The 12,162-nt window shown below is 36.7% G+C and overlaps 1 long non-coding RNA gene across 1 annotated transcript; it reads right to left on the bottom strand.

The window, feature by feature from the left end:
- Positions 1-407: 407 nt before the first annotated feature.
- LOC145576624 (uncharacterized) lies at positions 408-2,928 on the bottom strand. The gene is made up of 3 exons (XR_014098499.1): positions 2,703-2,928; positions 1,842-1,889; positions 408-516 (listed from the first exon to the last, which is right to left on the bottom strand). It is a non-coding gene; the product is annotated as an uncharacterized LOC145576624 (long non-coding RNA).
- Between the last annotated feature and the right edge of the window lie 9,234 nt (positions 2,929-12,162).

The raw sequence follows: 12,162 nt of genomic DNA, 5'->3' as shown, positions 1-12,162 counted from the left end.
TCCTTTGGAGCCGATGGAATCCCAAAATCAGGAATGACAAGATTGATCCCGGGGTTAGCGTCCTGAAGTTGAGACAAAATTGTTGTTGTCACGCTTGGTGCAAGTTGATGTACTAGCTGAGATTGCATACTTTCTAAAAATTCTGTCGGGAATATGAAATCTGACTTTTTATCTTTTTCTTCAAATTTGACTTTTTTACCCCTTTTCCTTGTAGGCGTACACGACTTTTTCACTTAGGATCTGGAATCACTTCAGAGTAAGGGTCCTTCAAGTTACTACCATCTTCATGTTGGGAAGACTCCAAGCATCAATTTTAGCCTATTTTAGGAAAATAAAGCCATCTGCTTATTATTTATCAAAGCTAAACAAATATAACATACATCTAAAATGTTAACTCACAATATTCTCTTCTATTTTTTCATGGTTGGTAAGGTATGTCCTTCCCATTGTTCTCTTTCTTAACTCCTTATAGACCCTTGCTTGAGAAGGTTCTTGCTTATCAGGATCCTTTTGTTGCTGTGGAAACAAATACATAAAATTGAATTGATTACAAATAATTAAAGGACAAGGGTGAAAGCCTCATGCAGTACATGTAATAATGATGGTAACATAAAAATTATAAACATAATAAAATAGCCTAGAAATGAGATGAATTATTTACCAACTCATGCGTAAAATTGCATAAGAGTTACGGCCCATAGTGTGCATATCATCTAACATTAGGCGATTGTCTTTGTTGATAACTTATCCGTTCTTGGAACGAAACCATTACAAATAAGGTGGTCTCTCACAACCTCCTCATGACGCCAAAAACGATAATGACAACTTTTACAAGGACAACAAATTTGATTTCTTTGAGACTTAGAAGCAAATGCCTTTTTGATATATTCATCTAATCCTTGTTCATATTCATCTCTCCATTTGGCAAACATCCACCACACCTTAGTTCTACTATCCATACTTTAGGGTAAGAATTAAGAGAGTTATTTATTTAAATTATTACTAAAAATAAAATTTATTTATTCACTAATTCACAAGAACTTAATTGAATACTAAAAATTAAATAAAAAGAATGACAAACATATTATAAGGGAACATACAATCAAATTGCAAGATTATTGACATGACATCATACCACAAAATTACAATATCATTAAAACTTTAATGACATGAAATCATTGACCAATCTTTAGCTAAAATACACATAAATGTAATCAGGGAGTCATGAGATAAACCATATTCCTTCAATTGTTATAACATAGTCAATTAACAAGTCAACTCTCTCAATAACAAAAAATAAAATAAAATAAAAAGTCAACTCTGTAAATTTAGATAATATATCATAATCTAGAATAACTTAATAGTAAAATCTGAAAAACAAAAGAGCAGCAAGTTAAGCTAGGATGATATTTAAATAAAAGTGGAAGGATTATTTCAAGAAGCATAGCTACGTGAACTATATTATATAGCTTCTATAGAACTTGATTTCACATCCATCAAGAAACAATTACCCTTTTGTAGCACATTAGTACCAAAAGATAAATTTCAATAGCTTGCTAGAAAAATCGTTTAATTTCTTTTATAGCATAAATAGCTTAGGCACATACCTATCTCTCCTCAATAGATAAGAAATAGATACTACGTAATATTAATTTTGTTAAGCGGTTAAGGCAAGCAAAACTAATTTGAAAAATTCATTAAAAAAAATATTAACACAAATTATCCATCACACCATCCCAATACAACTTCAAAATCTTATTAAGGCCATTTGTTCTTTAACAAATTTATCAAGTTATTAACATAGTGCAAAAGTAAAAAAACCAAATAAAATATTATGTTACCTTTGCTCACGAGTGTATGTCAATAAGAAATGCTCCTATATGTATCACCTACACATGTAAATATGAGAGTATGGATCAAACATTTAGCAAGTGAGGCAAACCCACAAGATAAAAACATTCATACTGACTCTTTGACTACTAGATTTACCTAACTAAATACAAAACCCAAAGAGAGACACAGAAAAAACTTACAAGCTAGACAACTAGTAAGAGTATTGTTAAATTTAATCATAGGTCCATAACATTCTAGAAGAAACAAATAGCCGAGAAGTAATAAATAGGCTAACAAAAGCTTGAAGTGTCCTTGTCAACTAAATTAAAGAACCAATTTTTTTTTTTACTGAACAAGATGGTCTTAAAATATCACCCACCATAACTATTACTAAACATATGTTTGACCATAAAGGAATACATCTCCGAATGCGTAAATATAAGACAAATTAGCTAACAATTGTTCAAGTGACTTGAGCTAATTGCAGTAAGCCAAAAACTTAAATTAAACTCAAATGCTATATTAATCTTGCTATACTAATAAAAGTATTAACATTGAAATTTATAACCCCCCAAAAGAGAGATTTTTCCTCAAATTAGATTTTTTCAGACCTTCTAAACCCTTGAAATTTCTTCCTATTACCATTATTTATGGCCTATCTCCTCATCCCACACTTATAATCCATTTATACTAGATCTAAACCAAAAACAAAACTAAGTAATCCATCTTCCTATTACTATAAATTATGACCTCAAATACAAAATTCGCAACACACAAACAAAAAAAACTCCAAATTTAATTAGCACAAAATGCAACCAAAAATTTTTTAGTTAAGTAATAAATTTGAAAATCGAAACTACACAATGTACCTTAAACGCACCTTCAAGGAATTAGTAACAGCGTCGGAACTCGGAACATGCAAGAGATGGAAATGGGACGACCTTCGAAACCCTCAAAATCTAGTATTCAACCGCTACTTCGCTTTCGTCTCAGCCCCTTAAACAACCAATGCGTACCTTCGTGTATAATGGTAGAATTTTTGTGTAATTTTTCTCTTTTTGTTCAGTAAAAAATGGCGAATATGGAAATGTCTGACTATAGTAGCTAGGGCAATGAGGATAGAGAAGAACCCAGCCTTTTTGTTCTTTTCCTATTTTCGTTTTTTTTTTTGTCTTAAATTGCAAACACGTGTAATTGTTTAAATGATTTGGGGGATTTTTTTTTGTTTATTGTCTTAAATTGAAAACACGAGTAATTGTTTAAAAGATTTGGGGGAAAATGTAGAGGGAAATAATGAAATTTTAAGCGCCATATGAAATTTTTTGGCGAAATTACATATGCCGTTGCATTAGCTTCCCAAGTTGTCAATATTGGTAGGCTATTGCAACGGCTTTCAATATCCGTTGCATTAGATCTACCTCTTATACTATTGAAGTAGGATGCGTTGTATTAGCCTACTCTATTACAGCAGCAAATAAAATACCATTGCATAAGCCTAAATTCATCCGTTGCATTTGGTAAAAAATGTAGTAGTTGTTATAACTCAGATTTGGGCTTATAATATATCATTGGAAAGATCTTTTCAATTTCCATCCAACTATTAAATCATTGGACCTAGATTATGGATTAAAATAAATTGGTCTAAACATTTATAAAAAGGACACGAAATGAATGATTTTTAGGGTTTAAAGGCACGAAAAGAGGAAAATAAGTTATGATTTGGGAAAATAGGCTAGGAATTGGGTTAGTTTATGAAATGTAATGGGATTGAATATGGATTTAAGCATCCCAAGATTAAATACTCGACCCGACCAATAATGGCGGTGAAAGGTTGTTCATCATCGGGTTTGGTTTTGGGGAGACATATTTAGGTGTCTACACATATCAAAAGTATCTCCAATAAAAGGTCATTTAAAAGGTGGTTGACTAATAACCACTTAATATTAGTGTGTAGTATTATTTATAGCATTGTTTCTTGTGCTACAAGGACAAGGATGTCATAAACCATTAGCACAAGTATCAGTTTCAAACTATACTAGATCGACTTATGAGAAAACTTTAAGACATTCTTCTTCAGTTTTCTCCATAAACAAAGTGGTGTAAAGGGGACCCAAGCAAGTAATTAACCATAGGGGCCTCCCACATTTTCTAAGCTTTTCCCTACTAAAAAAGCTTCCCTACATCTCAACAGACATCTGTACAAATGTCTTAGTAAAGTTAGACCTAAAGCTACATAGGATTTATTGTGGTCAATGTTTACAAAAAGTGGGAATTACAGAGCAGAAACACCACGAGATTTGTACATCATTAAATGAGTAAGAGCGAATACAATAAAGAGTACCTCTTCCTCTAGTGATACTCCATCTAAGTATGATGGTGATGTAAAGTATTAAATAGAGCATTGAAGCCAACCTTGCAACTTTTGGATGTGGCTAATGTCTTCTTTAAGAGATTATGGATTCTTTGATACAAAGGTCTAGCGCCTTCAATAGGATTGTAGACTCTAACTTTCTGACCTTCATCACCATAAGGGGATAGACTAGTAAGAAAAGCGATATTAGCGAGGGTTACAATCATGCAACCTTGGTGCAAGACAAAGTAGTTTAACATAGGGTCCTAGAGCGATATAAGGTACATGTCAACGACCCATTGAATGGAATCTTGCAATTTGTCGTTAGCCTAAGGAAACTGAAAAATTATCTTCTTCTCCCATGTGAAGTGAAATTTGGAGACCCGTTTAAATCGGCCCCTGGTTTAGGGTCTTGAACCCAACCTTTAATTGGAATCTGGCTTAATTCTTAATTATCGTTTGGGTTTAATTCAATAAATGCAAGAGGGCAAGGTGCACCTTTACCAAGATCTCACTGAAAGGAATGGTGTCCTTCGAACAAGTGTATTATTCAGATAGAGGGTTCGGAATATTAGAAAGCTAATTATTTAGTGAGGTCAAGTGATCGGAATGCCTGGGTGGAGGCCGCTTCTAATCAGTAATATTAATGTATAATTAATATTACAGCTTAATCTTGACTGAACCCTTCAGGTCACACCCAAGCAACTAACAAATCGAAGCGACGAATTAATTCGAAAGGAATTAATGAGCCGCCTGAGTAATTAATATTTAGACGTCGAAAATTCGAGCTTGGAGCGTCGAAACCGAGCGTCAGAAGTCGAGTCGAAAATAATAACAAACGAGACGAGAAAATTACTAATAAATCAACTAAATGACTAAATACCACTAGCATCGGAATGCCCGAGTGCAAGGGGCATATGGCCTAGCAAGGTGGCTAGCAATGCGTACTAGCGCATCTTGGCTAGCATGACCAGCTAACAGCCCGCACCATGTGCGAGGCATGCTAGCAGCTGGCCGAGGGTGGCAGCCCGCACTTGGTGTGTGGCATGCCATCAAGCCGAAACTAGCAACCCGCACCATGTGCGAGGCTTGCTAGCAAGCTGCGGCTAGCAGCCCGCACCTAGTGTGTGGCATGCTAGTATACTGCAGCTAGCAGCCCGCACATGATGCATGGCTTGCTAGCAGCAACCTTCGGTCATAGCAGCCCGCACACATGGTGCGTGGCCTGCTGGGCCGTAGGGGTGGCAGTGGCTGACAGCCCACCTTGGGTGCCTTGGATCCCAAGTGTGGGGCTGCCACGTGGCGCGAACTAATTGGGTGTTTGGTGTTGTGTTGGCCGACTATGGGAGAGGGAGTGGGGAGCAAGTTTGGTCCTCCCTTCTCCAAATGGTCCTCACCTAACCTCTCTTGTGAGCATGCCACTTGTTGATTTATTAGTAGCTTGATTATTAATTTTATTTTTGATTTAAAAATAAAATGGAAAAATTAATTCTCCCACATTGATGGAAGAGCAAATCTCACTCTTGTTTTCCGTGTAAATACCCAAGTTGGGGTATTGGGAAAATTGTTTGAGTAAGTGTTGAAAAAGGCATCACCATTGTGAAAACCTTTGAACACAATTAATTACTCGGGTTTTAGGTCGGGCTTAGCTAACTCCTAAGTATTGGACCATTTTCGGTGCTCAGGTTGCGGGTGGACTTTTTGGAGGTCCTCGTGTGAGCGGGGCTAAGAGCTTTCGAAGTAAGAGCTCAATTAAGTGAGAGAAGCACGCAAAAAAGGTATTAATCTCTTTCTTAATCTTTTTTTAAGTTAATTATGTTTTATGGTTATAATTATTGTGAGCGTGATCTTGGCTCGAGTTTCCTTCCGCGATGGGTCGGACTCACCGTAACCCAATAGCGATATCGGAGCCTTGCTCATTTATTTTTATAATCATATTTTTCATGGTGTTATTATGGCTTAATTTTTCTTGTTTTTAGCCCGTATTATAGCTGATTTCAGCCTCAAACCCAGATTTTCGCCCAAAAATAGTTAATTTTGGGTGGAAAAGGCATTCTAAAAATGGTTTTACCCTTTAAGGACTGTGTTTTTAGCCAAAAACGACTAGAAATGCACTTTTTGAGGGATTTTTTCGTTTTGACGAAAAATTTTAAGTCTTTCTAACCTTGAAATTTTATTGCATATTTATTGGTGGTTATGTATTTGATTCTTTCCTTAATTTATATGCAATTTTAAACCTCTTTAAGCATGGTTAGTTGGTACTAATTGGTGCTTGAAAGTTTGGTTTTATTTTTCACATAATTGCAAATTAATTACATTAAGTGTGAAAAATTTGTTCTTTATTGCTTTCAAGTACTAAAGATTCAATCTTTAATTTTTTTAAGTGATTGAAACATTGAGTTACTAAATTCCATAAATTTTTGGTTGAACTTTTGATTTAATCATGTAAAGTTGATTGGAATCATAAAGTTTGAATCTTGTGATAGAAATTTCATTTATCTTCATATTGAAAGATATAATTTTACAAGGTTTCACAAGTTAAAGTTGGAACCTTTATTTAAACATTTGTGTTCATAATTCCAACTTCCCTTTATTTTTGTCAAAATCTCATGATTAATTTAAATTAATTAAATCTCATGAGTATTAATAGTCAAGGTTTCATTTTATTGCATCAAGTTGAACCAATTTTATTAAAGAATAGTTCTTGGAAATAATTTTGGTTTTGCGCACTTGAATGAATTTATTTAAGTTGGACTCGTTATAATTTTCATTTTTCTCAATAAATTGATTTTAAAATTAATTTAGAATTAGTTAAAAATGTCACACGAAAATCAGGAATTTTTCCTGAGACACGAGCACATAAATCGAGGCCTAAGAGCCCCAAGCTAGCTCTCGGCCAGCTAGGCTGCTAGCGTAGCCCACATTAGGCTGCCGAAGCAGCTGGGCGTCTCGAGTGTTGTGTGCATGCGAGTTGTGAGCATGAGGGCAGTACCTTGGTACGGAAGCCTGTGCGTGCGGTATGTGCAAGTGAGTGTGGTGTGCTGCTTGATGCTTGTAGACGGGGTGCACAAGGGTTGTGCGGGCTATGGCTGCTAGGAAGCACGAGCCCATCACTGCAGCAAGGTTAGTGCGTGCAAGCAGCAGCCTCGCACCCCTGCCGAGGCGGCTTGGTGCCTAGCAAACCAAGCCTTGTTGCTTGGTGCTAGGAACACGAAATTGATGGGCTATCTATTTTGCGTTTTTTGCCAATTTTAATTAATTTAATTTTTTTTATCTATTTTAATTAAAAATGTTGGAGGCTAGGCCTCAGTTTTTTGAGCAGCATTTGCAAAATTTAATTTTGGAAAATATTTGGGTTTACTGACTTAATTAATTGGATTAATTAAGATGGATGCGGAATTTAGTGGGAGCTTCAATTATAAATTGCGCTAAATTACATAATGTATTAAACAACTTTGACTAGTTTTAATTAGGTATGTTAATTGGATTAAGACCTAAATTAGTTACTAGTTTACGCGCGTTTTATACATTGTTACTTGTTTTATCGTTGTAAAATGCATGGGCCATTCACAAATAGTAATGGTGGAATGGAATGTGTATTCTCTTACAGGTTTTATAAAATGGCAACTAATGGGGCCCGATTAAGATAGAAAATATGGACTGCGACCCGTGATGTATTTTTGTAAATCTAAATACGGTCTGCAAATCGTTGAGTATTTTTGTACCTTAATATTTAGATTAGTCCTAATCGTAGATACTAGTATTTGCATAATTATGGTTATGTGTTGAAGCCGTCCCTTGAAGACTTGAAGACTCAAGGGGTCATGCTAGTTGCCAAATGCATCTTTATTTATGTTTTTGATAAATATCTAGTTATGAAAATTTATATATGAGTTATATGTTAGATGCATGTTTAGGATTTCGAATGTTGTGATGATAAATTAAGTTCACTTAAATCAACCAACATAGAAACCCTAGGTCCCTAAAATATTGAGTGAAATTGCCATTCCAAAACAACACTTATCGATTTATTGAGAGTAGTGATGGGCTTCGCCAAAGTGAGGCATCACTATTACTCCCTAGGATACGTAAGGAATACCGGGTATGCAAGTTGGTTTTGGTTATACTCAACGATATGAGTGATGGAGTCCTATTATGTCGTGGAAAAGTGGATAAGTTGTTGAGAGAGCATTAGATGCGACGATTTATCCAACCAAGAGTGGCTTGGAGCCATTAGCAAAGCGTTGCTTACCTTAGGAGGTTGAGTGTTAAGACAAGCCAAAGCATGCTTAACTACTCTTTGTTTCTTTGGATCTTAGAATCGACTAATTCTCACCAAAACGGGGACAATTTTAATGTGTGAATAAGACATTTAAATAAGTTTGATTAAAATGCATGATTTCAATCTTATTTCAGAATTATGAATGGTTTTTAACTTTAAATTTTTTCAATTGCAGAATCATGTCTTCAAATAACTTAAACAACCAATTCTCGTTGCGCTCAATTCTCGACAAGGAGAAGTTGAGTGGGACAAACTTTCTTGATGGGAAAAGGAACTTGCGTATAGTTCTCATGCAAGAACAAAAGGAATATGTCCTTGATGAGGAAATGCCCGAGACTCCCAATGAGGAGGTGACTCAGGCTGCCCTAAACCGATGGCAAAGTGCCAATCGAGATGTCAAATGCATCATGTTGCCCATAATGTCTCCCGAGCTTCAAAAGACTTTCTTTGAAAAGGAGACAGTTTTGAGATCATTTCTGAGCTGCAAAACATGTTCCAAGAGCAGGCTTGAACTGAAAGGTTTGAAACCCACAAGCAGATCCTTGAGAGTAACCTCAAGAAAGGACAGCCAGTCAGCCCACATGTACTCAAAATGATAGGATTCTTTTAGAACATGGAAAGGCTTGATGTGGGGTATTCAACCAAGATGGCAATTGACATCATTCTCCAGTCGCTGCACAAAGGTTATGATCAATTTAAGATGAACTATAACATGCAAAGCATGGAGAAAACCCCCACCGAGCTTCATGGTATGTTGAAGCAAGCCGAGAAAATTCTCAAGGATGAGGGGAAGCATGACATGCTCATGATCAAAAAGGGCAAGCCGTTCAAATTCTCAGGCAAGAAGAAGAAAGGCTTTAAGGGGAAGGGTAAGAAGAAGACCTTTTCGCCTAAGTCTAAAGCTACCAAGGATAACAAGGAGAAGAAGGTAGCATCTTCTAAATCTGATTCTGAATGCTTCTATTATAAGAAGAAGGGACATTGGAAGAGAGATTGCCTCAAGTTCAAGGAAGATAAGAAGAACGGAACTGTTGCTTCTGGATCAGGTACATTCGTTATAGACTTAAACTTCTCTAGCTCAACATCATGGGTATTAGATATCGGATGTGGCTCACACCATTGTTCCAATTCCCAGGGACTAAGGAACATTAGGTAGCTAACGAAGGGAGAGCTTGAACTCCGGGTCGGCAATGGAACCACAATTGCGGCCGTATACGTAGGAACTCTCAGTTTGTTTTTGCCCTCTAGGCTTGTTTTGGAACTTGAAAACTGTTTTTATGTTCCCAACATTACCAAAAACATTATTTGAATTTTGGCGTTGGACGCCAAGAACAATGAATGTTCGTTTTATCTCGATAATGTTTTATATGGTATTGTACATTCTGAAAATGGTCTTTATGTGCTTTCTTTGGACAAACAAGTTTATAATGTGAATAATATCGCCAAAAGGGCTAAGACCATGGAGTCGAGTCAAACGTACTTGTGGTAATGTCATCTTGGCCACATTAACATCAAACGCATCAAAAAACTTCTACAAGAAGGTGTTCTTGACTCTTTCGATTTAGAATCATTTGAGAATTGCGAAGGATGTTTATTAGGCAAGATGATTAAGCAGCCATTCTCCGAATTCGGAGAAAGGGCAGGAGACTAATTGGGTATAATACACACCGATGTATGTGGACCAATGAGCTCCGCCACAAGGAACGGACATCGATATTTTATCACTTTCACAAACGACTATAGTAGATATGGTTATGTCTACCTCATGTCGCACAAATCTAAATCATTTGAAAAGTTCAAAGAATTTCAGAGTGAAGTTGAGAATCAGCTTGGCAAGAAAATCAAAGCCCTTCAATCGGATCGAGGTGGTGAATACTTGAGCCAAGAATTCGATGACCATCTGAAAGAAAAGGGTATACTTTCAAAATTGACACCTTTAGGAAATCCACAATAGAACGGAGTATCCGAAAGGAGAAATCAAACCTTGTTAGACATGGTACGATCTACATTGGGCCTTAGTGATCTTCCTATCTGTTTCTGGGGACACGCACTTCTAACTGGGGCACTAACACTGAACCTTGTTCCATCAAAAGCTGTAGAAAAGACTTCATACGGGTTATGGACTAAGAAACCACCTAGGTTGTCTTTTCTAAAGATATGGGGATGTGAAGCATATGTCAAGAAATTAATTTCTGACAAACTTCATCCCAAATCTGACAAGGTTTACTTTGTGCGCTACCTAAAAGAAAGCAAAGGGTATTACTTCTACAACAAATCGGAGAACAAAGTTTTTATTGCTCGCGATAGTGTCTTTTTGGAGAAGGAGCACCTTTCCAAAATGACAAGTGGGTGGAAAATCGAACTCGATGAAGTTCGGGAGGATGAGCAAAAAAATCAGATTGACAGTTAAAGTGCTCAAACAACATTTGTTGATGCTGGTCAAAATGGTCAAAATGTGCAAAGTCAAACCGACAATGCAAATGCTTAGTCCGTTACTCTACGTAGGTCTCAGAGGTCGAGATCTCAACCTGATAGATATCTTAGTATAGTATTAACCGAGAATCAGGACATCCTGATTATGGATGGAGATGAACTGACAACCTACAAGCAAGCGATGGCAAGCACCGACTCTGCTAAATGGAAAGAGGCCATGAGATCTGAAATGGATTCCGTGTTTGAAAGTCAAGTCTGGGACTTGGTTGACTTACCCAAAGGTTACACATCTATCGAATGTAAGTGGATTTTTAAGTTGAAAACCGACAAAGATGGAAATGTATTCATTTATAAAGCTATATTGATCGCAAAAAGTTACAGGCAAGTTCATGGTATTGATTATGATGAAACCTTTTCTCCAGTCGCAATGCTTAAATCCGTTCAGATCCTCCTAGCGATTGCTGCATATTACAACTATGAAATATGACAGATGGACGTCAAAACCGCCTTCCTCAATGGTATTCTGGAAAAAACTGCATATATGACACAGCCTGAAGGTTTTGTCGACCAAAACAATGCTGGGAAAGTTTGTAAGCTTAGGAAGTCCATTGATAGGCTAAAGCAAGCTAGTAGGAGTTGGAATCTGCGATTCGATGAAGCCATCAGTAAGTTTGGTTTTATCAAGAATCCAGATGAATCTTGTGTTTACAAGAAGGTCAGTGGGAGTGACATCGCCTTCCTAGTCTTATATGTCGATGACATATTGCTCATTGGAAAGAGCATTCCGTTGTTAGATTCTGTAAAGGCCTAGCTCGGAAAGTGTTTCTCAATGAAAGACTTGGGAGAGGCTCAGTACATACTAGGCATCAAAATCTATAGGGATAGATTGAAAAGGATAATTGAATTGAGCAAAAGTACTTATATTGATAAGGTACTGGCTCGATTCGGCATGGAGGAGGCCAAGAGAGGTCACCTACCCTATCACATGGCATAACCCTAAGCAAGAAGCAGTGTCCACAAACACCTGATGAGCGGGAAAGGATGAATCAGATTCCGTATGCTTCACTAATTGGATCGATCATGTATGCTATGATATGTACTAGGCCCGATGTATCGTATGCCTTGAGTGCTACGAGCCGTTACCAATTGATAAGTGCCGTAAATGGCACCCATTTGATGTGTATTTAGATTTTTTTACCTTCTTTTCATAGCTTTTATTCCTAATAAATGCTTAGTTTCATGCTTTTGCTCTTTATTCTACCTT

Source organism: Chenopodium album, chromosome 13, assembly GCF_948465745.1.
Source record: "Chenopodium album chromosome 13, dcCheAlbu1.1, whole genome shotgun sequence".
NCBI classification, from domain to species: Eukaryota; Viridiplantae; Streptophyta; class Magnoliopsida; order Caryophyllales; family Amaranthaceae; genus Chenopodium; species Chenopodium album.
The sequence above is the reverse complement of the archived record's forward strand: the minus strand, read 5'-3'. Positions and strand labels throughout refer to the sequence as shown.